Raw genomic sequence first — 27,181 nt, 5'->3', positions numbered from 1 at the left:
GTAGTCTTACAAGAGGTTCCCACCCGCTGAATTTTGGTTAATCTGCGTATGCTGTCTGTATTTCATATTGAAAGTAAATCGAATCCACTTTCTTTTATCATATTATATTGTCAAAATTCAATTTGTTTAAATTAATTTTTAAAAAAATTTTAAAAGAAGCAAAAAAAATGCTTACAGCACCTAGGGTTCCCAAGCGGTCACCCATCTAAGTACTAACTAGGCTCGATGTTGCTTAACTTCGGTGATCGGACGAGAACCGGTGTTTTCAACGTGATATGGCCGTAAACATTAGAGTAGCAAATTTTAATATATTTATTCTATATACTGATACTATCACAATTTTGTTTTTTAGAACATTTGATTTCTTTCAATTTATATAGAAATTGAGGCTTTAACATTTATTTTTTTGCAGCTGAAAAGCGAATAATACGGCCGCACATATATTCATTATTTCTCATTTGCGCGATCAGTATCAATGCTGGGTATAATCTGTAAATAAATTGGTGCTATTTTATATCCGACCCAATGGATATAACGGTCGTATAACGTCATTACACAGGCATATAATAACATTGTTTCGAAAGCACTGGCGCACAAAATGTGAATTGTTTTCTGGTAAAGATGAACGTGTATAACGGGTGCCAAGCAAATAAAAACTTAAATGACCGTAAGAATGAGAAGGAAAATAGGGAAAGTTCATAAGTCGTTAAAGTGTGCAATGTATAGGTAGTAGTATATGATGTGAATGATTAGTAAGTGTTGTTGCCAGCGTTTAACTGTTCAGCACTGTGAAGGTGAACGATAATTTGTTTTTTATAGAAAGATCGCTAAGATGGCACTGTGAAGATGAAAGATAATGTCTTTTTACCGAAGGATTGCCAAGTTATATACAAAGTGAAAGAAAGAAAAATACATTCTAAAAAATGAAAATGATTTAGTATAAGTTTATAGAATAAATAGATAAAAATTTACTGTATAGATGTTTACGGCCATATCACGTTGAAATCACCGATTCTCGTCCGATCACCGAAGTTATGCAACATCGAGCCTAGTTAGTACTTAGATGGGTGACCGCTTGGGAACCCTAGGTGCTGTAAGCATTCGTTTTCTTTTTCATTTACACAAGCTGTAAATTTTAACAAGCATTAAAACAGCCTATTCAATTTATTTTCATCAGGACTTATTCTTTGTAAGCCTGGCACTTATTATATCGTCCACTTTTTGCTGAACCGCTATGTTACAGGGACGTATACACACCACCATCGGTTGTCAGGCGATGTTGGGGAACAGACACAAACATATACACGCACATACATACATACATATATATATATATATATATATATATATATATATATATATATATATATATATATATATATACACATGTATACGACGGGCTTCTTTCAGTTTCCGTCTACGAAAACCACTCATAAAGCTTTGGTCGTCCCGAGACTATAGTAGAAGACACTTGCCCAAGGTGCCACGCAGTGGGACTGAACCCGGAACCATGTGGTTGGAAAAGTTAAGCATCCCAACGGGCATCATCTGCCACCTCGGTAAGGCGAGCTGCAAACAATGACTAAAAGTTCGTGCTTAGTGGTCCATTCCCTACAAACATATCGAATGCCAGAGGTTGAAAGAGATAGTTCAATGCTAGTTCCCAGAACAAGCATATGAATTTTTTAAGAAACTAACGCAACTATTATCTCCCTTTATAGAGTCACAGAATATGCAAATCGTTTGAATTATGGGAGAGAATGCTTTACACTATTTGTTCCTGTTCTCTCAGGTTGATGGTTGTTCAACAGTGAACATGACATGAAAGCTATTTTCAATATCTTCACGGGAAAACTTTTCAGCTGCACGATCATCACTGTCAACAAGGTTCATGGATAAGTAGTAGTCTTACAAGAGGTTCCCACCCGCTGAATTTTGGTTAATCTGCGTATGCTTTCTGTATTTCATATTGAAAGTAAATCGAATCCACTTTCTTTTATCATATTACATTGTCAAAATTCAATTTGCTTAAATTAATTTTTTAAAAAAGCAAGAAAAAATGCTTACAGCACCTAGGGTTCCCAAGCGGTGACCCATCTAAGTACTAACTAGGCTCGATGTTGCTTAACTTCGGTGATCGGACGAGAACCGGTGTTTTCAACGTGATATGGCCGTAAACATCAGAGAAGTAAATTTTAATGTATTTATTCTATAATATCATACTAAAGCAATTTTGTTTTTCAGAACATTTGATTTCTTTCAATTTATATAGAAATTGAGGCTTTAACATTTATTTTTTTGCAGCTGAAAAGCGAAAAATACGGCCGCACATATATTCATTATTTCTCATTTGCGCGATCAGTATCAATGCTGGGTATAATCTGTAAATAAATTGGTGCTATTTTATATCCGACCCAATGGATATAACGGTCGTATAACGTCATTACACCGGCATATAATAACATTGTTTCGAAAGCACAGGCGCACAAAATGTGAATTGTTTTCTGGTAAAGATGAACGTGTATAACGGGTGCCAAGCAAATAAAAACTTAAATGACCGTAAGAATGAGAAGGAAAATAGGGAAAGTTCATAAGTCGTTAAAGTGTGCAATGTATAGGTAGTAGTATATGATGTGAATGATTAGTAAGTGTTGTTGCCAGCGTTTAACTGTTCAGTACTGTGAAGGTGAACGATAATTTGTTTTTTATAGAAAGATCGCTAAGATGGCACTGTGAAGATGAAAGATAATGTCTTTTTACCGAAGGATTGCCAAGTTATATACAAAGTGAAAGAAAGAAAAATACATTCTAAAAAATGAAAATGATTTAGTATAAGTTTATAGAATAAATAGATTAAAATTTACTGTATAGATGTTTACGGCCATATCACGTTGAAAGCACCGGTTCTCGTCCGATCACCGACGTTAAGCAACATCGAGCCTAGTTAGTACTTAGATGGGTGACCGCTTGGGAACCCTAGGTGCTGTAAGCATTCGTTTTCTTTTTCATTTACACAAGCTGTAAATTTTAACAAGCATTAAAACAGCGGATTCAATTTATTTTCACCAGGACTTATTCTTTGTAAGCCTGGCACTTATTATATCGTCCACTTTTTGCCGAACCGCTAAGTTACAGGGACGTATACACACCACCATCGGTTGTCAGGCGATGTTGGGGAACAGACACAAACATATACACGCACATACATACATATATATATATATATATATATATATATATATATATATATATATATATATATATATATACACATGTATACGACGGGCTTCTTTCAGTTTCCGTCTACGAAAACCACTCATAAAGCTTTGGTCGTCCCGAGACTATAGTAGAAGACACTTGCCCAAGGTGCCACGCAGTGGGACTGAACCCGGAACCATGTGGTTGGAAAAGTTAAGCATCCCAACGGGCATCATCTGCCACCTCGGTAAGGCGAGCTGCAAACAATGACTAAAAGTTCGTGCTTAGTGGTCCATTCCCTACAAACATATCGAATGCCAGAGGTTGAAAGAGATAGTTCACTGCTAGTTCCCAGAACAAGCATATGAATTTTTTAAGAAACTAACGCAACTATTATCTCCCTTTATAGAGTCACAGAATATGCAAATCGTTTGAATTATGGAAGAGAATGCTTTACACTATTTGTTCCTGTTCTCTCAGGTTGATGGTTGTTCAACAGTGAACATGACATGAAAGCTATTTTCAATATCTTCACGGGAAAACTTTTCAGCTGCACGATCATCACTGTCAACAAGGTTCATGGATAAGTAGTAGTCTTACAAGAGGTTCCCACCCGCTGAATTTTGGTTAATCTGCGTATGCTTTCTGTATTTCATATTGAAAGTAAATCGAATCCACTTTCTTTTATCATATTACATTGTCAAAATTCAATTTGCTTAAATTAATTTTTAAAAAAAGCAAAAAAAAATGCTTACAGCACCTAGGGTTCCCAAGCGGTCACCCATCTAAGTACTAACTAGGCTCGATGTTGCTTAACTTCGGTGATCGGACGAGAACCGGTGTTTTCAACGTGATATGGCCGTAAACATCAGAGAAGTAAATTTTAATGTATTTATTCTATAATATCATACTAAAGCAATTTTGTTTTTCAGAACATTTGATTTCTTTCAATTTATATAGAAATTGAGGCTTTAACATTTATTTTTTTGCAGCTGAAAAGCGAAAAATACGGCCGCACATATATTCATTATTTCTCATTTGCGCGATCAGTATCAATGCTGGGTATAATCTGTAAATAAATTGGTGCTATTTTATATCCGACCCAATGGATATAACGGTCGTATAACGTCATTACACCGGCATATAATAACATTGTTTCGAAAGCACAGGCGCACAAAATGTGAATTGTTTTCTGGTAAAGATGAACGTGTATAACGGGTGCCAAGCAAATAAAAACTTAAATGACCGTAAGAATGAGAAGGAAAATAGGGAAAGTTCATAAGTCGTTAAAGTGTGCAATGTATAGGTAGTAGTATATGATGTGAATGATTAGTAAGTGTTGTTGCCAGCGTTTAACTGTTCAGTACTGTGAAGGTGAACGATAATTTGTTTTTTATAGAAAGATCGCTAAGATGGCACTGTGAAGATGAAAGATAATGTCTTTTTACCGAAGGATTGCCAAGTTATATACAAAGTGAAAGAAAGAAAAATACATTCTAAAAAATGAAAATGATTTAGTATAAGTTTATAGAATAAATAGATAAAAATTTACTGTATAGATGTTTACGGCCATATCACGTTGAAAGCACCGGTTCTCGTCCGATCACCGACGTTAAGCAACATCGAGCCTAATTAGTACTTAGATGGGTGACCGCTTGGGAACCCTAGGTGCTGTAAGCATTCGTTTTCTTTTTCATTTACACAAGCTGTAAATTTTAACAAGCATTAAAACAGCCTATTCAATTTATTTTCATCAGGACTTATTCTTTGTAAGCCTGGCACTTATTATATCGTCCACTTTTTGCTGAACCGCTATGTTACAGGGACGTATACACACCACCATCGGTTGTCAGGCGATGTTGGGGAACAGACACAAACATATACACGCACATACATACATATATATATATATATATATATATATATATATATATATATATATATATATATATATATATATACACATGTATACGACGGGCTTCTTTCAGTTTCCGTCTACGAAAACCACTCATAAAGCTTTGGTCGTCCCGAGACTATAGTAGAAGACACTTGCCCAAGGTGCCACGCAGTGGGACTGAACCCGGAACCATGTGGTTGGAAAAGTTAAGCATCCCAACGGGCATCATCTGCCACCTCGGTAAGGCGAGCTGCAAACAATGACTAAAAGTTCGTGCTTAGTGGTCCATTCCCTACAAACATATCGAATGCCAGAGGTTGAAAGAGATAGTTCACTGCTAGTTCCCAGAACAAGCATATGAATTTTTTTAGAAACTAACGCAACTATTATCTCCCTTTATAGAGTCACAGAATATGCAAATCGTTTGAATTATGGGAGAGAATGCTTTACACTATTTGTTCCTGTTCTCTCAGGTTGATGGTTGTTCAACAGTGAACATGACATGAAAGCTATTTTCAATATCTTCACGGGAAAACTTTTCAGCTGCACGATCATCACTGTCAACAAGGTTCATGGATAAGTAGTAGTCTTACAAGAGGTTCCCACCCGCTGAATTTTGGTTAATCTGCGTATGCTTTCTGTATTTCATATTGAAAGTAAATCGAATCCACTTTCTTTTATCATATTACATTGTCAAAATTCAATTTGCTTAAATTAATTTTTAAAAAAAGCAAAAAAAAATGCTTACAGCACCTAGGGTTCCCAAGCGGTCACCCATCTAAGTACTAACTAGGCTCGATGTTGCTTAACTTCGGTGATCGGACGAGAACCGGTGTTTTCAACGTGATATGGCCGTAAACATCAGAGAAGTAAATTTTAATGTATTTATTCTATAATATCATACTAAAGCAATTTTGTTTTTCAGAACATTTGATTTCTTTCAATTTATATAGAAATTGAGGCTTTAACATTTATTTTTTTGCAGCTGAAAAGCGAAAAATACGGCCGCACATATATTCATTATTTCTCATTTGCGCGATCAGTATCAATGCTGGGTATAATCTGTAAATAAATTGGTGCTATTTTATATCCGACCCAATGGATATAACGGTCGTATAACGTCATTACACCGGCATATAATAACATTGTTTCGAAAGCACAGGCGCACAAAATGTGAATTGTTTTCTGGTAAAGATGAACGTGTATAACGGGTGCCAAGCAAATAAAAACTTAAATGACCGTAAGAATGAGAAGGAAAATAGGGAAAGTTCATAAGTCGTTAAAGTGTGCAATGTATAGGTAGTAGTATATGATGTGAATGATTAGTAAGTGTTGTTGCCAGCGTTTAACTGTTCAGTACTGTGAAGGTGAACGATAATTTGTTTTTTATAGAAAGATCGCTAAGATGGCACTGTGAAGATGAAAGATAATGTCTTTTTACCGAAGGATTGCCAAGTTATATACAAAGTGAAAGAAAGAAAAATACATTCTAAAAAATGAAAATGATTTAGTATAAGTTTATAGAATAAATAGATAAAAATTTACTGTATAGATGTTTACGGCCATATCACGTTGAAATCACCGGTTCTCGTCCGATCACCGACGTTAAGCAACATCGAGCCTAGTTAGTACTTAGATGGGTGACCGCTTGGGAACCCTAGGTGCTGTAAGCATTCGTTTTCTTTTTCATTTACACAAGCTGTAAATTTTAACAAGCATTAAAACAGCGGATTCAATTTATTTTCACCAGGACTTATTCTTTGTAAGCCTGGCACTTATTATATCGTCCACTTTTTGCCGAACCGCTATGTTACAGGGACGTATACACACCACCATCGGTTGTCAGGCGATGTTGGGGAACAGACACAAACATATACACGCACATACATACATATATATATATATATATATATATATATATATATATATATATATATATATATATATATATACACATGTATACGACGGGCTTCTTTCAGTTTCCGTCTACGAAAACCACTCATAAAGCTTTGGTCGTCCCGAGACTATAGTAGAAGACACTTGCCCAAGGTGCCACGCAGTGGGACTGAACCCGGAACCATGTGGTTGGAAAAGTTAAGCATCCCAACGGGCATCATCTGCCACCTCGGTAAGGCGAGCTGCAAACAATGACTAAAAGTTCGTGCTTAGTGGTCCATTCCCTACAAACATATCGAATGCCAGAGGTTGAAAGAGATAGTTCACTGCTAGTTCCCAGAACAAGCATATGAATTTTTTAAGAAACTAACGCAACTATTATCTCCCTTTATAGAGTCACAGAATATGCAAATCGTTTGAATTATGGGAGAGAATGCTTTACACTATTTGTTCCTGTTCTCTCAGGTTGATGGTTGTTCAACAGTGAACATGACATGAAAGCTATTTTCAATATCTTCACGGGAAAACTTTTCAGCTGCACGATCATCACTGTCAACAAGGTTCATGGATAAGTAGTAGTCTTACAAGAGGTTCCCACCCGCTGAATTTTGGTTAATCTGCGTATGCTTTCTGTATTTCATATTGAAAGTAAATCGAATCCACTTTCTTTTATCATATTACATTGTCAAAATTCAATTTGCTTAAATTAATTTTTAAAAAAAGCAAAAAAAAATGCTTACAGCACCTAGGGTTCCCAAGCGGTCACCCATCTAAGTACTAACTAGGCTCGATGTTGCTTAATTTCGGTGATCGGACGAGAACCGGTGTTTTCAACGTGATATGGCCGTAAACATCAGAGAAGTAAATTTTAATGTATTTATTCTATAATATCATACTAAAGCAATTTTGTTTTTCAGAACATTTGATTTCTTTCAATTTATATAGAAATTGAGGCTTTAACATTTATTTTTTTGCAGCTGAAAAGCGAAAAATGCGGCCGCACATATATTCATTATTTCTCATTTGCGCGATCAGTATCAATGCTGGGTATAATCTGTAAATAAATTGGTGCTATTTTATATCCGACCCAATGGATATAACGGTCGTATAACGTCATTACACCGGCATATAATAACATTGTTTCGAAAGCACAGGCGCACAAAATGTGAATTGTTTTCTGGTAAAGATGAACGTGTATAACGGGTGCCAAGCAAATAAAAACTTAAATGACCGTAAGAATGAGAAGGAAAATAGGGAAAGTTCATAAGTCGTTAAAGTGTGCAATGTATAGGTAGTAGTATATGATGTGAATGATTAGTAAGTGTTGTTGCCAGCGTTTAACTGTTCAGTACTGTGAAGGTGAACGATAATTTGTTTTTTATAGAAAGATCGCTAAGATGGCACTGTGAAGATGAAAGATAATGTCTTTTTACCGAAGGATTGCCAAGTTATATACAAAGTGAAAGAAAGAAAAATACATTCTAAAAAATGAAAATGATTTAGTATAAGTTTATAGAATAAATAGATAAAAATTTACTGTATAGATGTTTACGGCCATATCACGTTGAAAGCACCGGTTCTCGTCCGATCACCGACGTTAAGCAACATCGAGCCTAGTTAGTACTTAGATGGGTGACCGCTTGGGCACCCTAGGTGCTGTAAGCATTCGTTTTCTTTTTCATTTACACAAGCTGTAAATTTTAACAAGCATTAAAACAGCGGATTCAATTTATTTTCACCAGGACTTATTCTTTGTAAGCCTGGCACTTATTATATCGTCCACTTTTTGCCGAACCGCTATGTTACAGGGACGTATACACACCACCATCGGTTGTCAGGCGATGTTGGGGAACAGACACAAACATATACACGCACATACATACATATATATATATATATATATATATATATATATATATATATATACACATGTATACGACGGGCTTCTTTCAGTTTCCGTCTACGAAAACCACTCATAAAGCTTTGGTCGTCCCGAGACTATAGTAGAAGACACTTGCCCAAGGTGCCACGCAGTGGGACTGAACCCGGAACCATGTGGTTGGAAAAGTTAAGCATCCCAACGGGCATCATCTGCCACCTCGGTAAGGCGAGCTGCAAACAATGACTAAAAGTTCGTGCTTAGTGGTCCATTCCCTACAAACATATCGAATGCCAGAGGTTGAAAGAGATAGTTCAATGCTAGTTCCCAGAACAAGCATATGAATTTTTTAAGAAACTAACGCAACTATTATCTCCCTTTATAGAGTCACAGAATATGCAAATCGTTTGAATTATGGGAGAGAATGCTTTACACTATTTGTTCCTGTTCTCTCAGGTTGATGGTTGTTCAACAGTGAACATGACATGAAAGCTATTTTCAATATCTTCACGGGAAAACTTTTCAGCTGCACGATCATCACTGTCAACAAGGTTCATGGATAAGTAGTAGTCTTACAAGAGGTTCCCACCCGCTGAATTTTGGTTAATCTGCGTATGCTTTCTGTATTTCATATTGAAAGTAAATCGAATCCACTTTCTTTTATCATATTACATTGTCAAAATTCAATTTGCTTAAATTAATTTTTAAAAAAAGCAAAAAAAAATGCTTACAGCACCTAGGGTTCCCAAGCGGTCACCCATCTAAGTACTAACTAGGCTCGATGTTGCTTAACTTCGGTGATCGGACGAGAACCGGTATTTTCAACGTGATATGGCCGTAAACATCAGAGAAGTAAATTTTAATGTATTTATTCTATAATATCATACTAAAGCAATTTTGTTTTTCAGAACATTTGATTTCTTTCAATTTATATAGAAATTGAGGCTTTAACATTTATTTTTTTGCAGCTGAAAAGCGAAAAATGCGGCCGCACATATATTCATTATTTCTCATTTGCGCGATCAGTATCAATGCTGGGTATAATCTGTAAATAAATTGGTGCTATTTTATATCCGACCCAATGGATATAACGGTCGTATAACGTCATTACACCGGCATATAATAACATTGTTTCGAAAGCACAGGCGCACAAAATGTGAATTGTTTTCTGGTAAAGATGAACGTGTATAACGGGTGCCAAGCAAATAAAAACTTAAATGACCGTAAGAATGAGAAGGAAAATAGGGAAAGTTCATAAGTCGTTAAAGTGTGCAATGTATAGGTAGTAGTATATGATGTGAATGATTAGTAAGTGTTGTTGCCAGCGTTTAACTGTTCAGTACTGTGAAGGTGAACGATAATTTGTTTTTTATAGAAAGATCGCTAAGATGGCACTGTGAAGATGAAAGATAATGTCTTTTTACCGAAGGATTGCCAAGTTATATACAAAGTGAAAGAAAGAAAAATACATTCTAAAAAATGAAAATGATTTAGTATAAGTTTATAGAATAAATAGATAAAAATTTACTGTATAGATGTTTACGGCCATATCACGTTGAAAGCACCGGTTCTCGTCCGATCACCGACGTTAAGTAACATCGAGCCTAGTTAGTACTTAGATGGGTGACCGCTTGGGAACCCTAGGTGCTGTAAGCATTCGTTTTCTTTTTCATTTACACAAGCTGTAAATTTTAACAAGCATTAAAACAGCGGATTCAATTTATTTTCACCAGGACTTATTCTTTGTAAGCCTGGCACTTATTATATCGTCCACTTTTTGCCGAACCGCTAAGTTACAGGGACGTATACACACCACCATCGGTTGTCAGGCGATGTTGGGGAACAGACACAAACATATACACGCACATACATACATATATATATATATATATATATATATATATATATATATATATATATATATATATATATACACATGTATACGACGGGCTTCTTTCAGTTTCCGTCTACGAAAACCACTCATAAAGCTTTGGTCGTCCCGAGACTATAGTAGAAGACACTTGCCCAAGGTGCCACGCAGTGGGACTGAACCCGGAACCATGTGGTTGGAAAAGTTAAGCATCCCAACGGGCATCATCTGCCACCTCGGTAAGGCGAGCTGCAAACAATGACTAAAAGTTCGTGCTTAGTGGTCCATTCCCTACAAACATATCGAATGCCAGAGGTTGAAAGAGATAGTTCACTGCTAGTTCCCAGAACAAGCATATGAATTTTTTAAGAAACTAACGCAACTATTATCTCCCTTTATAGAGTCACAGAATATGCAAATCGTTTGAATTATGGGAGAGAATGCTTTACACTATTTGTTCCTGTTCTCTCAGGTTGATGGTTGTTCAACAGTGAACATGACATGAAAGCTATTTTCAATATCTTCACGGGAAAACTTTTCAGCTGCACGATCATCACTGTCAACAAGGTTCATGGATAAGTAGTAGTCTTACAAGAGGTTCCCACCCGCTGAATTTTGGTTAATCTGCGTATGCTTTCTGTATTTCATATTGAAAGTAAATCGAATCCACTTTCTTTTATCATATTACATTGTCAAAATTCAATTTGCTTAAATTAATTTTTAAAAAAAGCAAAAAAAAATGCTTACAGCACCTAGGGTTCCCAAGCGGTCACCCATCTAAGTACTAACTAGGCTCGATGTTGCTTAACTTCGGTGATCGGACGAGAACCGGCGTTTTCAACGTGATATGGCCGTAAACATCAGAGAAGTAAATTTTAATGTATTTATTCTATAATATCATACTAAAGCAATTTTGTTTTTCAGAACATTTGATTTCTTTCAATTTATATAGAAATTGAGGCTTTAACATTTATTTTTTTGCAGCTGAAAAGCGAAAAATGCGGCCGCACATATATTCATTATTTCTCATTTGCGCGATCAGTATCAATGCTGGGTATAATCTGTAAATAAATTGGTGCTATTTTATATCCGACCCAATGGATATAACGGTCGTATAACGTCATTACACCGGCATATAATAACATTGTTTCGAAAGCACAGGCGCACAAAATGTGAATTGTTTTCTGGTAAAGATGAACGTGTATAACGGGTGCCAAGCAAATAAAAACTTAAATGACCGTAAGAATGAGAAGGAAAATAGGGAAAGTTCATAAGTCGTTAAAGTGTGCAATGTATAGGTAGTAGTATATGATGTGAATGATTAGTAAGTGTTGTTGCCAGCGTTTAACTGTTCAGTACTGTGAAGGTGAACGATAATTTGTTTTTTATAGAAAGATCGCTAAGATGGCACTGTGAAGATGAAAGATAATGTCTTTTTACCGAAGGATTGCCAAGTTATATACAAAGTGAAAGAAAGAAAAATACATTCTAAAAAATGAAAATGATTTAGTATAAGTTTATAGAATAAATAGATAAAAATTTACTGTATAGATGTTTACGGCCATATCACGTTGAAAGCACCGGTTCTCGTCCGATCACCGACGTTAAGTAACATCGAGCCTAGTTAGTACTTAGATGGGTGACCGCTTGGGAACCCTAGGTGCTGTAAGCATTCGTTTTCTTTTTCATTTACACAAGCTGTAAATTTTAACAAGCATTAAAACAGCGGATTCAATTTATTTTCACCAGGACTTATTCTTTGTAAGCCTGGCACTTATTATATCGTCCACTTTTTGCCGAACCGCTAAGTTACAGGGACGTATACACACCACCATCGGTTGTCAGGCGATGTTGGGGAACAGACACAAACATATACACGCACATACATACATATATATATATATATATATATATATATATATATATATATATATATATATATATATATATATATACACATGTATACGACGGGCTTCTTTCAGTTTCCGTCTACGAAAACCACTCATAAAGCTTTGGTCGTCCCGAGACTATAGTAGAAGACACTTGCCCAAGGTGCCACGCAGTGGGACTGAACCCGGAACCATGTGGTTGGAAAAGTTAAGCATCCCAACGGGCATCATCTGCCACCTCGGTAAGGCGAGCTGCAAACAATGACTAAAAGTTCGTGCTTAGTGGTCCATTCCCTACAAACATATCGAATGCCAGAGGTTGAAAGAGATAGTTCACTGCTAGTTCCCAGAACAAGCATATGAATTTTTTAAGAAACTAACGCAACTATTATCTCCCTTTATAGAGTCACAGAATATGCAAATCGTTTGAATTATGGGAGAGAATGCTTTACACTATTTGTTCCTGTTCTCTCAGGTTGATGGTTGTTCAACAGTGAACATGACATGAAAGCTATTTTCAATATCTTCACGGGAAAACTTTTCAGCTGCACGATCATCACTGTCAACAAGGTTCATGGATAAGTAGTAGTCTTACAAGAGGTTCCCACCCGCTGAATTTTGGTTAATCTGCGTATGCTTTCTGTATTTCATATTGAAAGTAAATCGAATCCACTTTCTTTTATCATATTACATTGTCAAAATTCAATTTGCTTAAATTAATTTTTAAAAAAAGCAAAAAAAAATGCTTACAGCACCTAGGGTTCCCAAGCGGTCACCCATCTAAGTACTAACTAGGCTCGATGTTGCTTAACTTCGGTGATCGGACGAGAACCGGTGTTTTCAACGTGATATGGCCGTAAACATCAGAGAAGTAAATTTTAATGTATTTATTCTATAATATCATACTAAAGCAATTTTGTTTTTCAGAACATTTGATTTCTTTCAATTTATATAGAAATTGAGGCTTTAACATTTATTTTTTTGCAGCTGAAAAGCGAAAAATGCGGCCGCACATATATTCATTATTTCTCATTTGCGCGATCAGTATCAATGCTGGGTATAATCTGTAAATAAATTGGTGCTATTTTATATCCGACCCAATGGATATAACGGTCGTATAACGTCATTACACCGGCATATAATAACATTGTTTCGAAAGCACAGGCGCACAAAATGTGAATTGTTTTCTGGTAAAGATGAACGTGTATAACGGGTGCCAAGCAAATAAAAACTTAAATGACCGTAAGAATGAGAAGGAAAATAGGGAAAGTTCATAAGTCGTTAAAGTGTGCAATGTATAGGTAGTAGTATATGATGTGAATGATTAGTAAGTGTTGTTGCCAGCGTTTAACTGTTCAGTACTGTGAAGGTGAACGATAATTTGTTTTTTATAGAAAGATCGCTAAGATGGCACTGTGAAGATGAAAGATAATGTCTTTTTACCGAAGGATTGCCAAGTTATATACAAAGTGAAAGAAAGAAAAATACATTCTAAAAAATGAAAATGATTTAGTATAAGTTTATAGAATAAATAGATAAAAATTTACTGTATAGATGTTTACGGCCATATCACGTTGAAAGCACCGGTTCTCGTCCGATCACCGACGTTAAGCAACATCGAGCCTAGTTAGTACTTAGATGGGTGACCGCCGGGGAACCCTAGGTGCTGTAAGCATTCGTTTTCTTTTTCATTTACACAAGCTGTAAATTTTAACAAGCATTAAAACAGCCTATTCAATTTATTTTCATCAGGACTTATTCTTTGTAAGCCTGGCACTTATTATATCGTCCACTTTTTGCCGAACCGCTAAGTTACAGGGACGTATACACACCACCATCGGTTGTCAGGCGATGTTGGGGAACAGACACAAACATATACACGCACATACATACATATATATATATATATATATATATATATATATATATATATATATATATATATATATATATATATATATATATATACACATGTATACGACGGGCTTCTTTCAGTTTCCGTCTACCAAAACCACTCATAAGGCTTTGGTCGTCCCGAGACTATAGTAGAAGACACTTGCCCAAGGTGCCACGCAGTGGGACTGAACCCGGAACGATGTGGTTGGAAAAGTTAAGCATCCCAACGGGCATCATCTGGCACCTCGGTAAGGCGAGCTGCAAACAATGACTAAAAGTTCGTGCTTAGTGGTCCAGTCCCTACAAACATATCGAATGCGAGAGGTTGAAAGAGATAGTTCACTGCCAGTTCCCAGAACAAGCATATGAATTTTTTTAGAAACTAACGCAACTATTATCTCCCTTTATAGAGTCACAGAATATGCAAATCGTTTGAATTATGGGAGAGAATGCTTTACACTATTTGTTCCTGTTCTCTCAGGTTGATGGTTGTTCAACAGTGAACATGACATGAAAGCTATTTTCAATATCTTCACGGGAAAACTTTTCAGCTGCACGATCATCACTGTCAACAAGTTTCATGGATAAGTAGTAGTCTTACAAGAGGTTCCCACCCGCTGAATTTTGGTTAATCTGCGTATGCTGTCTGTATTTCATATTGAAAGTAAATCGAATCCACTTTCTTTTATCATATTATATTGTCAAAATTCAATTTGTTTAAATTAATTTTTAACAAAATTTTAAAAGAAGCAAAAAAAATGCTTACAGCACCTAGGGTTCCCAAGCGGTCACCCATCTAAGTACTAACTAGGCTCGATGTTGCTTAACTTCGGTGATCGGACGAGAACCGGTGTTTTCAACGTGATATGGCCGTAAACTTCAGGGAAGTAAATTTTAATGTATTTATTCTATAATATCATACTAAAGCAATTTTGTTTTTCAGAACATTTGATTTCTTTCAATTTATATAGAAATTGAGGCTTTAACATTTATTTTTTTGCAGCTGAAAAGCGAAAAATACGGCCGCACATATATTCATTATTTCTCATTTGCGCGATCAGTATCAATGCTGGGTATAATCTGTAAATAAATTGGTGCTATTTTATATCCGACCCAATGGATATAACGGTCGTATAACGTCATTACACCGGCATATAATAACATTGTTTCGAAAGCACAGGCGCACAAAATGTGAATTGTTTTCTGGTAAAGATGAACGTGTATAACGGGTGCCAAGCAAATAAAAACTTAAATGACCGTAAGAATGAGAAGGAAAATAGGGAAAGTTCATAAGTCGTTAAAGTGTGCAATGTATAGGTAGTAGTATATGATGTGAATGATTAGTAAGTGTTGTTGCCAGCGTTTAACTGTTCAGTACTGTGAAGGTGAACGATAAATTGTTTTTTATAGAAAGATCGCTAAGATGGCACTGTGAAGATGAAAGATAATGTGTTTTTACCGAAGGATTGCCAAGTTATATACAAAATGAAAGAAAAAAAAATACATTCTAAAAAATGAAAATGATTTAGTATAAGTTTATAGAATAAATAGGTAAAAATTTACGGTATAGATGTTAACGGCCATATCACGTTGAAAGCACCGGTTCTCGTCCGATCACCGACGTTAAGCAACATCGAGCCTAGTTAGTACTTAGATGGGTGACCGCTTGGGAACCCTAGGTGCTGTAAGCATTCTTTTTCTTTTTCATTTACACAAGCTGTAAATTTTAACAAGCATTAAAACAGCGGATTCAATTTATTTTCATCAGGACTTATTCTTTGTAAGCCTGGCACTTATTATATCGTCCACTTTTTGCCGAACCGCTAAGTTACAGGGACGTATACACACCACCATCGGTTGTCAGGCGATGTTGGGGAACAGACACAAACATATACACGCACATACATACATATATATATATATATATATATATATACACATGTATACGACGGGCTTCTTTCAGTTTCCGTCTACCAAAACCACTCATAAAGCTTTGGTCGTCCCGAGACTATAGTAGAAGACACTTGCCCAAGGTGCCACGCAGTGGGACTGAACCCGGAACCATGTGGTTGGAAAAGTTAAGCATCCCAACGGGCATCATCTGGCACCTCGGTAAGGCGAGCTGCAAACAATGACTAAAAGTTCGTGCTTAGTGGTCCAGTCCCTACAAACATATCGAATGCCAGAGGTTGAAAGAGATAGTTCACTGCCAGTTCCCAGAACAAGCATATGAATTTTTTAAGAAACTAACGCAACTATTATCTCCCTTTATAGAGTCACAGAATATGCAAATCGTTTGAATTATGGGAGAGAATGCTTTACACTATTTGTTCCTGTTCTCTCAGGTTGATGGTTGTTCAACAGTGAACATGACATGAAAGCTATTTTCAATATCTTCACGGGAAAACTTTTCAGCTGCACGATCATCACTGTCAACAAGTTTCATGGATAAGTAGTAGTCTTACAAGAGGTTCCCACCCGCTGAATTTTGGTTAATCTGCGTATGCTTTCTGTATTTCATATTGAAAGTAAATCGAATCCACTTTCTTTTATCATATTACATTGTCAAAATTCAATTTGTTTAAATTAATTTTTTAAAAAAGCAAAAAAAATGCTTACAGCACCTAGGGTTCCCAAGCGGTCACCCATCTAAGTACTAACTAGGCTCGATGTTGCTTAACTTCGGTGTTCGGACGAGAACCGGTGTTTTCAACGTGATATGGCCGTAAACATCAGAGAAGTAAATTTTAATGTATTTATTCTATAATATCATACTAAAGCAATTTTGTTTTTCAGAACATTTGATTTCTTTCAATTTATATAGAAATTGAGGCTTTAACATTTATTTTTTTGCAGCTGAAAAGCGAAAAATACGGCCGCACATATATTCATTATTTCTCATTTGCGCGATCAGTATCAATGCTGGGTATAATCTGTAAATAAATTGGTGCTATTTTATATCCGACCCAATGGATATAACGGTCGTATAACGTCATTACACCGGCATATAATAACATTGTTTCGAAAGCACAGGCGCACAAAATGTGAATTGTTTTCTGGTAAAGATGAACGTGTATAACGGGTGCCAAGCAAATAAAAACTTAAATGACCGTAAGAATGAGAAGGAAAATAGGGAAAGTTCATAAGTCGTTAAAGTGTGCAATGTATAGGTAGTAGTATATGATGTGAATGATTAGTAAGTGTTGTTGCCAGCGTTTAACTGTTCAGTACTGTGAAGGTGAACGATAATTTGTTTTTTATAGAAAGATCGCTAAGATGGCACTGTGAAGATGAAAGATAATGTCTTTTTACCGAAGGATTGCCAAGTTATATACAAAGTGAAAGAAAGAAAAATACATTCTAAAAAATGAAAATGATTTAGTATAAGTTTATAGAATAAATAGATAAAAATTTACTGTATAGATGTTTACGGCCATATCACGTTGAAAGCACCGGTTCTCGTCCGATCACCGACGTTAAGTAACATCGAGCCTAGTTAGTACTTAGATGGGTGACCGCTTGGGAACCCTAGGTGCTGTAAGCATTCGTTTTCTTTTTCATTTACACAAGCTGTAAATTTTAACAAGCATTAAAACAGCGGATTCAATTTATTTTCACCAGGACTTATTCTTTGTAAGCCTGGCACTTATTATATCGTCCACTTTTTGCCGAACCGCTAAGTTACAGGGACGTATACACACCACCATCGGTTGTCAGGCGATGTTGGGGAACAGACACAAACATATACACGCACATACATACATATATATATATATATATATATATATATATATATATATATATATATATATATATATATATATATACACATGTATACGACGGGCTTCTTTCAGTTTCCGTCTACGAAAACCACTCATAAAGCTTTGGTCGTCCCGAGACTATAGTAGAAGACACTTGCCCAAGGTGCCACGCAGTGGGACTGAACCCGGAACCATGTGGTTGGAAAAGTTAAGCATCCCAACGGGCATCATCTGCCACCTCGGTAAGGCGAGCTGCAAACAATGACTAAAAGTTCGTGCTTAGTGGTCCATTCCCTACAAACATATCGAATGCCAGAGGTTGAAAGAGATAGTTCACTGCTAGTTCCCAGAACAAGCATATGAATTTTTTAAGAAACTAACGCAACTATTATCTCCCTTTATAGAGTCACAGAATATGCAAATCGTTTGAATTATGGGAGAGAATGCTTTACACTATTTGTTCCTGTTCTCTCAGGTTGATGGTTGTTCAACAGTGAACATGACATGAAAGCTATTTTCAATATCTTCACGGGAAAACTTTTCAGCTGCACGATCATCACTGTCAACAAGGTTCATGGATAAGTAGTAGTCTTACAAGAGGTTCCCACCCGCTGAATTTTGGTTAATCTGCGTATGCTTTCTGTATTTCATATTGAAAGTAAATCGAATCCACTTTCTTTTATCATATTACATTGTCAAAATTCAATTTGCTTAAATTAATTTTTAAAAAAAGCAAAAAAAAATGCTTACAGCACCTAGGGTTCCCAAGCGGTCACCCATCTAAGTACTAACTAGGCTCGATGTTGCTTAACTTCGGTGATCGGACGAGAACCGGTGTTTTCAACGTGATATGGCCGTAAACATCAGAGAAGTAAATTTTAATGTATTTATTCTATAATATCATACTAAAGCAATTTTGTTTTTCAGAACATTTGATTTCTTTCAATTTATATAGAAATTGAGGCTTTAACATTTATTTTTTTGCAGCTGAAAAGCGAAAAATGCGGCCGCACATATATTCATTATTTCTCATTTGCGCGATCAGTATCAATGCTGGGTATAATCTGTAAATAAATTGGTGCTATTTTATATCCGACCCAATGGATATAACGGTCGTATAACGTCATTACACCGGCATATAATAACATTGTTTCGAAAGCACAGGCGCACAAAATGTGAATTGTTTTCTGGTAAAGATGAACGTGTATAACGGGTGCCAAGCAAATAAAAACTTAAATGACCGTAAGAATGAGAAGGAAAATAGGGAAAGTTCATAAGTCGTTAAAGTGTGCAATGTATAGGTAGTAGTATATGATGTGAATGATTAGTAAGTGTTGTTGCCAGCGTTTAACTGTTCAGTACTGTGAAGGTGAACGATAATTTGTTTTTTATAGAAAGATCGCTAAGATGGCACTGTGAAGATGAAAGATAATGTCTTTTTACCGAAGGATTGCCAAGTTATATACAAAGTGAAAGAAAGAAAAATACATTCTAAAAAATGAAAATGATTTAGTATAAGTTTATAGAATAAATAGATAAAAATTTACTGTATAGATGTTTACGGCCATATCACGTTGAAAGCACCGGTTCTCGTCCGATCACCGACGTTAAGCAACATCGAGCCTAGTTAGTACTTAGATGGGTGACCGCCGGGGAACCCTAGGTGCTGTAAGCATTCGTTTTCTTTTTCATTTACACAAGCTGTAAATTTTAACAAGCATTAAAACAGCCTATTCAATTTATTTTCATCAGGACTTATTCTTTGTAAGCCTGGCACTTATTATATCGTCCACTTTTTGCCGAACCGCTAAGTTACAGGGACGTATACACACCACCATCGGTTGTCAGGCGATGTTGGGGAACAGACACAAACATATACACGCACATACATACATATATATATATATATATATATATATATATATATATATATATATATATATATATATATATATATATATATATATATATATATATATACACATGTATACGACGGGCTTCTTTCAGTTTCCGTCTACCAAAACCACTCATAAGGCTTTGGTCGTCCCGAGACTATAGTAGAAGACACTTGCCCAAGGTGCCACGCAGTGGGACTGAACCCGGAACGATGTGGTTGGAAAAGTTAAGCATCCCAACGGGCATCATCTGGCACCTCGGTAAGGCGAGCTGCAAACAATGACTAAAAGTTCGTGCTTAGTGGTCCAGTCCCTACAAACATATCGAATGCGAGAGGTTGAAAGAGATAGTTCACTGCCAGTTCCCAGAACAAGCATATGAATTTTTTTAGAAACTAACGCAACTATTATCTCCCTTTATAGAGTCACAGAATATGCAAATCGTTTGAATTATGGGAGAGAATGCTTTACACTATTTGTTCCTGTTCTCTCAGGTTGATGGTTGTTCAACAGTGAACATGACATGAAAGCTATTTTCAATATCTTCACGGGAAAACTTTTCAGCTGCACGATCATCACTGTCAACAAGTTTCATGGATAAGTAGTAGTCTTACAAGAGGTTCCCACCCGCTGAATTTTGGTTAATCTGCGTATGCTGTCTGTATTTCATATTGAAAGTAAATCGAATCCACTTTCTTTTATCATATTATATTGTCAAAATTCAATTTGTTTAAATTAATTTTTAACAAAATTTTAAAAGAAGCAAAAAAAATGCTTACAGCACCTAGGGTTCCCAAGCGGTCACCCATCTAAGTACTAACTAGGCTCGATGTTGCTTAACTTCGGTGATCGGACGAGAACCGGTGTTTTCAACGTGATATGGCCGTAAACTTCAGGGAAGTAAATTTTAATGTATTTATTCTATAATATCATACTAAAGCAATTTTGTTTTTCAGAACATTTGATTTCTTTCAATTTATATAGAAATTGAGGCTTTAACATTTATTTTTTTGCAGCTGAAAAGCGAAAAATACGGCCGCACATATATTCATTATTTCTCATTTGCGCGATCAGTATCAATGCTGGGTATAATCTGTAAATAAATTGGTGCTATTTTATATCCGACCCAATGGATATAACGGTCGTATAACGTCATTACACCGGCATATAATAACATTGTTTCGAAAGCACAGGCGCACAAAATGTGAATTGTTTTCTGGTAAAGATGAACGTGTATAACGGGTGCCAAGCAAATAAAAACTTAAATGACCGTAAGAATGAGAAGGAAAATAGGGAAAGTTCATAAGTCGTTAAAGTGTGCAATGTATAGGTAGTAGTATATGATGTGAATGATTAGTAAGTGTTGTTGCCAGCGTTTAACTGTTCAGTACTGTGAAGGTGAACGATAAATTGTTTTTTATAGAAAGATCGCTAAGATGGCACTGTGAAGATGAAAGATAATGTGTTTTTACCGAAGGATTGCCAAGTTATATACAAAATGAAAGAAAAAAAAATACATTCTAAAAAATGAAAATGATTTAGTATAAGTTTATAGAATAAATAGGTAAAAATTTACGGTATAGATGTTAACGGCCATATCACGTTGAAAGCACCGGTTCTCGTCCGATCACCGAAGTTAAGCAACATCGAGCCTAGTTAGTACTTAGATGGGTGACCGCTTGGGAACCCTAGGTGCTGTAAGCATTCTTTTTCTTTTTCATTTACACAAGCTGTAAATTTTAACAAGCATTAAAACAGCGGATTCAATTTATTTTCATCAGGACTTATTCTTTGTAAGCCTGGCACTTATTATATCGTCCACTTTTTGCCGAACCGCTAAGTTACAGGGACGTATACACACCACCATCGGTTGTCAGGCGATGTTGGGGAACAGACACAAACATATACACGCACATACATACATATATATATATATATATATATATATACACATGTATACGACGGGCTTCTTTCAGTTTCCGTCTACCAAAACCACTCATAAAGCTTTGGTCGTCCCGAGACTATAGTAGAAGACACTTGCCCAAGGTGCCACGCAGTGGGACTGAACCCGGAACCATGTGGTTGGAAAAGTTAAGCATCCCAACGGGCATCATCTGGCACCTCGGTAAGGCGAGCTGCAAACAATGACTAAAAGTTCGTGCTTAGTGGTCCAGTCCCTACAAACATATCGAATGCCAGAGGTTGAAAGAGATAGTTCACTGCCAGTTCCCAGAACAAGCATATGAATTTTTTAAGAAACTAACGCAACTATTATCTCCCTTTATAGAGTCACAGAATATGCAAATCGTTTGAATTATGGGAGAGAATGCTTTACACTATTTGTTCCTGTTCTCTCAGGTTGATGGTTGTTCAACAGTGAACATGACATGAAAGCTATTTTCAATATCTTCACGGGAAAACTTTTCAGCTGCACGATCATCACTGTCAACAAGTTTCATGGATAAGTAGTAGTCTTACAAGAGGTTCCCACCCGCTGAATTTTGGTTAATCTGCGTATGCTTTCTGTATTTCATATTGAAAGTAAATCGAATCCACTTTCTTTTATCATATTACATTGTCAAAATTCAATTTGTTTAAATTAATTTTTTAAAAAAGCAAAAAAAATGCTTACAGCACCTAGGGTTCCCAAGCGGTCACCCATCTAAGTACTAACTAGGCTCGATGTTGCTTAACTTCGGTGTTCGGACGAGAACCGGTGTTTTCAACGTGATATGGCCGTAAACATCAGAGAAGTAAATTTTAATGTATTTATTCTATAATATCATACTAAAGCAATTTTGTTTTTCAGAACATTTGATTTCTTTCAATTTATATAGAAATTGAGGCTTTAACATTTATTTTTTTGCAGCTGAAAAGCGAAAAATACGGCCGCACATATATTCATTATTTCTCATTTGCGCGATCAGTATCAATGCTGGGTATAATCTGTAAATAAATTGGTGCTATTTTATATCCGACCCAATGGATATAACGGTCGTATAACGTCATTACACCGGCATATAATAACATTGTTTCGAAAGCACAGGCGCACAAAATGTGAATTGTTTTCTGGTAAAGATGAACGTGTATAACGGGTGCCAAGCAAATAAAAACTTAAATGACCGTAAGAATGAGAAGGAAAATAGGGAAAGTTCATAAGTCGTTAAAGTGTGCAATGTATAGGTAGTAGTATATGATGTGAATGATTAGTAAGTGTTGTTGCCAGCGTTTAACTGTTCAGTACTGTGAAGGTGAACGATAATTTGTTTTTTATAGAAAGATCGCTAAGATGGCACTGTGAAGATGAAAGATAATGTGTTTTTACCGAAGGATTGCCAAGTTATATACAAAATGAAAGAAAAAAAAATACATTCTAAAAAATGAAAATGATTTAGTATAAGTTTATAGAATAAATAGGTAAAAATTTACAGTATAGATGTTAACGGCCATATCACGTTGAAAGCACCGGTTCTCGTCCGATCACCGAAGTTAAGCAACATCGAGCCTAGTTAGTACTTAGATGGGTGACCGCCGGGGAACCCTAGGTGCTGTAAGCATTCGTTTTCTTTTTCATTTACACAAGCTGTAAATTTTAACAAGCATTAAAACAGCCTATTCAATTTATTTTCATCAGGACTTATTCTTTGTAAGCCTGGCACTTATTATATCGTCCACTTTTTGCCGAACCGCTAAGTTACAGGGACGTATACACACCACCATCGGTTGTCAGGCGATGTTGGGGAACAGACACAAACATATACACGCACATACATACATATATATATATATATATATATATATATATATATATATATATATATATATATATATATATACACATGTATACGACGGGCTTCTTTCAGTTTCCGTCTACCAAAACCACTCATAAGGCTTTGGTCGTCCCGAGACTATAGTAGAAGACACTTGCCCAAGGTGCCACGCAGTGGGACTGAACCCGGAACGATGTGGTTGGAAAAGTTAAGCATCCCAACGGGCATCATCTGGCACCTCGGTAAGGCGAGCTGCAAACAATGACTAAAAGTTCGTGCTTAGTGGTCCAGTCCCTACAAACATATCGAATGCGAGAGGTTGAAAGAGATAGTTCACTGCCAGTTCCCAGAACAAGCATATGAATTTTTTTAGAAACTAACGCAACTATTATCTCCCTTTATAGAGTCACAGAATATGCAAATCGTTTGAATTATGGGAGAGAATGCTTTACACTATTTGTTCCTGTTCTCTCAGGTTGATGGTTGTTCAACAGTGAACATGACATGAAAGCTATTTTCAATATCTTCACGGGAAAACTTTTCAGCTGCACGATCATCACTGTCAACAAGTTTCATGGATAAGTAGTAGTCTTACAAGAGGTTCCCACCCGCTGAATTTTGGTTAATCTGCGTATGCTGTCTGTATTTCATATTGAAAGTAAATCGAATCCACTTTCTTTTATCATATTATATTGTCAAAATTCAATTTGTTTAAATTAATTTTTAACAAAATTTTAAAAGAAGCAAAAAAAATGCTTACAGCACCTAGGGTTCCCAAGCGGTCACCCATCTAAGTACTAACTAGGCTCGATGTTGCTTAACTTCGGTGATCGGACGAGAACCGGTGTTTTCAACGTGATATGGCCGTAAACTTCAGGGAAGTAAATTTTAATGTATTTATTCTATAATATCATACTAAAGCAATTTTGTTTTTCAGAACATTTGATTTCTTTCAATTTATATAGAAATTGAGGCTTTAACATTTATTTTTTTGCAGCTGAAAAGCGAAAAATACGGCCGCACATATATTCATTATTTCTCATTTGCGCGATCAGTATCAATGCTGGGTATAATCTGTAAATAAATTGGTGCTATTTTATATCCGACCCAATGGATATAACGGTCGTATAACGTCATTACACCGGCATATAATAACATTGTTTCGAAAGCACAGGCGCACAAAATGTGAATTGTTTTCTGGTAAAGATGAACGTGTATAACGGGTGCCAAGCAAATAAAAACTTAAATGACCGTAAGAATGAGAAGGAAAATAGGGAAAGTTCATAAGTCGTTAAAGTGTGCAATGTATAGGTAGTAGTATATGATGTGAATGATTAGTAAGTGTTGTTGCCAGCGTTTAACTGTTCAGTACTGTGAAGGTGAACGATAAATTGTTTTTTATAGAAAGATCGCTAAGATGGCACTGTGAAGATGAAAGATAATGTGTTTTTACCGAAGGATTGCCAAGTTATATACAAAATGAAAGAAAAAAAAATACATTCTAAAAAATGAAAATGATTTAGTATAAGTTTATAGAATAAATAGGTAAAAATTTACGGTATAGATGTTAACGGCCATATCACGTTGAAAGCACCGGTTCTCGTCCGATCACCGAAGTTAAGCAACATCGAGCCTAGTTAGTACTTAGATGGGTGACCGCTTGGGAACCCTAGGTGCTGTAAGCATTCTTTTTCTTTTTCATTTACACAAGCTGTAAATTTTAACAAGCATTAAAACAGCAGATTCAATTTATTTTCATCAGGACTTATTCTTTGTAAGCCTGGCACTTATTATATCGTCCACTTTTTGCCGAACCGCTAAGTTACAGGGACGTATACACACCACCATCGGTTGTCAGGCGATGTTGGGGAACAGACACAAACATATACACGCACATACATACATATATATATATATATATATATATATACACATGTATACGACGGGCTTCTTTCAGTTTCCGTCTACCAAAACCACTCATAAAGCTTTGGTCGTCCCGAGACTATAGTAGAAGACACTTGCCCAAGGTGCCACGCAGTGGGACTGAACCCGGAACCATGTGGTTGGAAAAGTTAAGCATCCCAACGGGCATCATCTGGCACCTCGGTAAGGCGAGCTGCAAACAATGACTAAAAGTTCGTGCTTAGTGGTCCAGTCCCTACAAACATATCGAATGCCAGAGGTTGAAAGAGATAGTTCACTGCCAGTTCCCAGAACAAGCATATGAATTTTTTAAGAAACTAACGCAACTATTATCTCCCTTTATAGAGTCACAGAATATGCAAATCGTTTGAATTATGGGAGAGAATGCTTTACACTATTTGTTCCTGTTCTCTCAGGTTGATGGTTGTTCAACAGTGAACATGACATGAAAGCTATTTTCAATATCTTCACGGGAAAACTTTTCAGCTGCACGATCATCACTGTCAACAAGTTTCATGGATAAGTAGTAGTCTTACAAGAGGTTCCCACCCGCTCAATTTTGGTTAATCTGCGTATGCTTTCTGTATTTCATATTGAAAGTAAATCGAATCCACTTTCTTTTATCATATTACATTGTCAAAATTCAATTTGTTTAAATTAATTTTTTAAAAAAGCAAAAAAAATGCTTACAGCACCTAGGGTTCCCAAGCGGTCACCCATCTAAGTACTAACTAGGCTCGATGTTGCTTAACTTCGGTGTTCGGACGAGAACCGGTGTTTTCAACGTGATATGGCCGTAAACATCAGAGAAGTAAATTTTAATGTATTTATTCTATAATATCATACTAAAGCAATTTTGTTTTTCAGAACATTTGATTTCTTTCAATTTATATAGAAATTGAGGCTTTAACATTTATTTTTTTGCAGCTGAAAAGCGAAAAATACGGCCGCACATATATTCATTATTTCTCATTTGCGCGATCAGTATCAATGCTGGGTATAATCTGTAAATAAATTGGTGCTATTTTATATCCGACCCAATGGATATAACGGTCGTATAACGTCATTACACCGGCATATAATAACATTGTTTCGAAAGCACAGGCGCACAAAATGTGAATTGTTTTCTGGTAAAGATGAACGTGTATAACGGGTGCCAAGCAAATAAAAACTTAAATGACCGTAAGAATGAGAAGGAAAATAGGGAAAGTTCATAAGTCGTTAAAGTGTGCAATGTATAGGTAGTAGTATATGATGTGAATGATTAGTAAGTGTTGTTGCCAGCGTTTAACTGTTCAGTACTGTGA

The 27,181-nt window shown here is 36.1% G+C and overlaps 28 non-coding genes and 1 pseudogene across 28 annotated transcripts; 14 read left to right on the top strand and 15 right to left on the bottom strand.

The window, feature by feature from the left end:
- Positions 1-168: 168 nt before the first annotated feature.
- On the bottom strand, positions 169-287 carry LOC149129426 (5S ribosomal RNA). The gene has a single exon (XR_016239876.1). It is a non-coding gene; the product is annotated as a 5S ribosomal RNA (ribosomal RNA).
- Positions 288-981: 694 nt separating this feature from the next.
- LOC149129425 (5S ribosomal RNA) lies at positions 982-1,100 on the top strand (annotated as a pseudogene).
- Positions 1,101-2,060: 960 nt separating this feature from the next.
- LOC149129424 (5S ribosomal RNA) lies at positions 2,061-2,179 on the bottom strand. Its single transcript, XR_016240009.1, has one exon. It is a non-coding gene; the product is annotated as a 5S ribosomal RNA (ribosomal RNA).
- A 694-nt stretch (positions 2,180-2,873) lies between these two features.
- On the top strand, positions 2,874-2,992 carry LOC149129423 (5S ribosomal RNA). The gene has a single exon (XR_016239336.1). It is a non-coding gene; the product is annotated as a 5S ribosomal RNA (ribosomal RNA).
- Positions 2,993-3,946: 954 nt separating this feature from the next.
- LOC149129422 (5S ribosomal RNA) lies at positions 3,947-4,065 on the bottom strand. The gene has a single exon (XR_016239865.1). It is a non-coding gene; the product is annotated as a 5S ribosomal RNA (ribosomal RNA).
- A 694-nt stretch (positions 4,066-4,759) lies between these two features.
- LOC149129421 (5S ribosomal RNA) lies at positions 4,760-4,878 on the top strand. Its single transcript, XR_016239422.1, has one exon. It is a non-coding gene; the product is annotated as a 5S ribosomal RNA (ribosomal RNA).
- Positions 4,879-5,836: 958 nt separating this feature from the next.
- LOC149129420 (5S ribosomal RNA) lies at positions 5,837-5,955 on the bottom strand. The gene has a single exon (XR_016239854.1). It is a non-coding gene; the product is annotated as a 5S ribosomal RNA (ribosomal RNA).
- A 694-nt stretch (positions 5,956-6,649) lies between these two features.
- Positions 6,650-6,768, top strand: LOC149129419 (5S ribosomal RNA). The gene has a single exon (XR_016239442.1). It is a non-coding gene; the product is annotated as a 5S ribosomal RNA (ribosomal RNA).
- A 956-nt stretch (positions 6,769-7,724) lies between these two features.
- LOC149129418 (5S ribosomal RNA) lies at positions 7,725-7,843 on the bottom strand. The gene has a single exon (XR_016239400.1). It is a non-coding gene; the product is annotated as a 5S ribosomal RNA (ribosomal RNA).
- A 694-nt stretch (positions 7,844-8,537) lies between these two features.
- On the top strand, positions 8,538-8,656 carry LOC149129417 (5S ribosomal RNA). The gene has a single exon (XR_016239510.1). It is a non-coding gene; the product is annotated as a 5S ribosomal RNA (ribosomal RNA).
- A 938-nt stretch (positions 8,657-9,594) lies between these two features.
- LOC149129416 (5S ribosomal RNA) lies at positions 9,595-9,713 on the bottom strand. Its single transcript, XR_016239262.1, has one exon. It is a non-coding gene; the product is annotated as a 5S ribosomal RNA (ribosomal RNA).
- A 694-nt stretch (positions 9,714-10,407) lies between these two features.
- On the top strand, positions 10,408-10,526 carry LOC149129415 (5S ribosomal RNA). The gene has a single exon (XR_016239467.1). It is a non-coding gene; the product is annotated as a 5S ribosomal RNA (ribosomal RNA).
- Positions 10,527-11,480: 954 nt separating this feature from the next.
- Positions 11,481-11,599, bottom strand: LOC149129414 (5S ribosomal RNA). Its single transcript, XR_016240012.1, has one exon. It is a non-coding gene; the product is annotated as a 5S ribosomal RNA (ribosomal RNA).
- Positions 11,600-12,293: 694 nt separating this feature from the next.
- Positions 12,294-12,412, top strand: LOC149129413 (5S ribosomal RNA). Its single transcript, XR_016239466.1, has one exon. It is a non-coding gene; the product is annotated as a 5S ribosomal RNA (ribosomal RNA).
- A 960-nt stretch (positions 12,413-13,372) lies between these two features.
- LOC149129412 (5S ribosomal RNA) lies at positions 13,373-13,491 on the bottom strand. Its single transcript, XR_016239842.1, has one exon. It is a non-coding gene; the product is annotated as a 5S ribosomal RNA (ribosomal RNA).
- Positions 13,492-14,185: 694 nt separating this feature from the next.
- On the top strand, positions 14,186-14,304 carry LOC149129411 (5S ribosomal RNA). The gene has a single exon (XR_016239455.1). It is a non-coding gene; the product is annotated as a 5S ribosomal RNA (ribosomal RNA).
- Positions 14,305-15,284: 980 nt separating this feature from the next.
- LOC149129410 (5S ribosomal RNA) lies at positions 15,285-15,403 on the bottom strand. Its single transcript, XR_016239831.1, has one exon. It is a non-coding gene; the product is annotated as a 5S ribosomal RNA (ribosomal RNA).
- Positions 15,404-16,097: 694 nt separating this feature from the next.
- LOC149129409 (5S ribosomal RNA) lies at positions 16,098-16,216 on the top strand. Its single transcript, XR_016239487.1, has one exon. It is a non-coding gene; the product is annotated as a 5S ribosomal RNA (ribosomal RNA).
- A 921-nt stretch (positions 16,217-17,137) lies between these two features.
- LOC149129408 (5S ribosomal RNA) lies at positions 17,138-17,256 on the bottom strand. The gene has a single exon (XR_016239538.1). It is a non-coding gene; the product is annotated as a 5S ribosomal RNA (ribosomal RNA).
- Positions 17,257-17,950: 694 nt separating this feature from the next.
- On the top strand, positions 17,951-18,069 carry LOC149129407 (5S ribosomal RNA). Its single transcript, XR_016239465.1, has one exon. It is a non-coding gene; the product is annotated as a 5S ribosomal RNA (ribosomal RNA).
- A 960-nt stretch (positions 18,070-19,029) lies between these two features.
- LOC149129406 (5S ribosomal RNA) lies at positions 19,030-19,148 on the bottom strand. The gene has a single exon (XR_016239819.1). It is a non-coding gene; the product is annotated as a 5S ribosomal RNA (ribosomal RNA).
- A 694-nt stretch (positions 19,149-19,842) lies between these two features.
- LOC149129405 (5S ribosomal RNA) lies at positions 19,843-19,961 on the top strand. The gene has a single exon (XR_016239454.1). It is a non-coding gene; the product is annotated as a 5S ribosomal RNA (ribosomal RNA).
- A 992-nt stretch (positions 19,962-20,953) lies between these two features.
- Positions 20,954-21,072, bottom strand: LOC149129404 (5S ribosomal RNA). The gene has a single exon (XR_016239808.1). It is a non-coding gene; the product is annotated as a 5S ribosomal RNA (ribosomal RNA).
- A 694-nt stretch (positions 21,073-21,766) lies between these two features.
- LOC149129403 (5S ribosomal RNA) lies at positions 21,767-21,885 on the top strand. Its single transcript, XR_016239386.1, has one exon. It is a non-coding gene; the product is annotated as a 5S ribosomal RNA (ribosomal RNA).
- Positions 21,886-22,806: 921 nt separating this feature from the next.
- Positions 22,807-22,925, bottom strand: LOC149129402 (5S ribosomal RNA). The gene has a single exon (XR_016239429.1). It is a non-coding gene; the product is annotated as a 5S ribosomal RNA (ribosomal RNA).
- Positions 22,926-23,619: 694 nt separating this feature from the next.
- Positions 23,620-23,738, top strand: LOC149129401 (5S ribosomal RNA). The gene has a single exon (XR_016239480.1). It is a non-coding gene; the product is annotated as a 5S ribosomal RNA (ribosomal RNA).
- Positions 23,739-24,704: 966 nt separating this feature from the next.
- LOC149129400 (5S ribosomal RNA) lies at positions 24,705-24,823 on the bottom strand. The gene has a single exon (XR_016239796.1). It is a non-coding gene; the product is annotated as a 5S ribosomal RNA (ribosomal RNA).
- Positions 24,824-25,517: 694 nt separating this feature from the next.
- LOC149129399 (5S ribosomal RNA) lies at positions 25,518-25,636 on the top strand. The gene has a single exon (XR_016239385.1). It is a non-coding gene; the product is annotated as a 5S ribosomal RNA (ribosomal RNA).
- Positions 25,637-26,557: 921 nt separating this feature from the next.
- Positions 26,558-26,676, bottom strand: LOC149129398 (5S ribosomal RNA). Its single transcript, XR_016239315.1, has one exon. It is a non-coding gene; the product is annotated as a 5S ribosomal RNA (ribosomal RNA).
- Between the last annotated feature and the right edge of the window lie 505 nt (positions 26,677-27,181).

The sequence above is a fragment of the Octopus bimaculoides genome, unplaced genomic scaffold (assembly GCF_046866305.1).
Source record: "Octopus bimaculoides isolate indiv1 unplaced genomic scaffold, ASM4686630v1 contig39, whole genome shotgun sequence".
NCBI classification, from domain to species: domain Eukaryota; kingdom Metazoa; phylum Mollusca; class Cephalopoda; order Octopoda; family Octopodidae; genus Octopus; species Octopus bimaculoides.
This window is presented reverse-complemented; position numbering and strand designations above follow the sequence as displayed.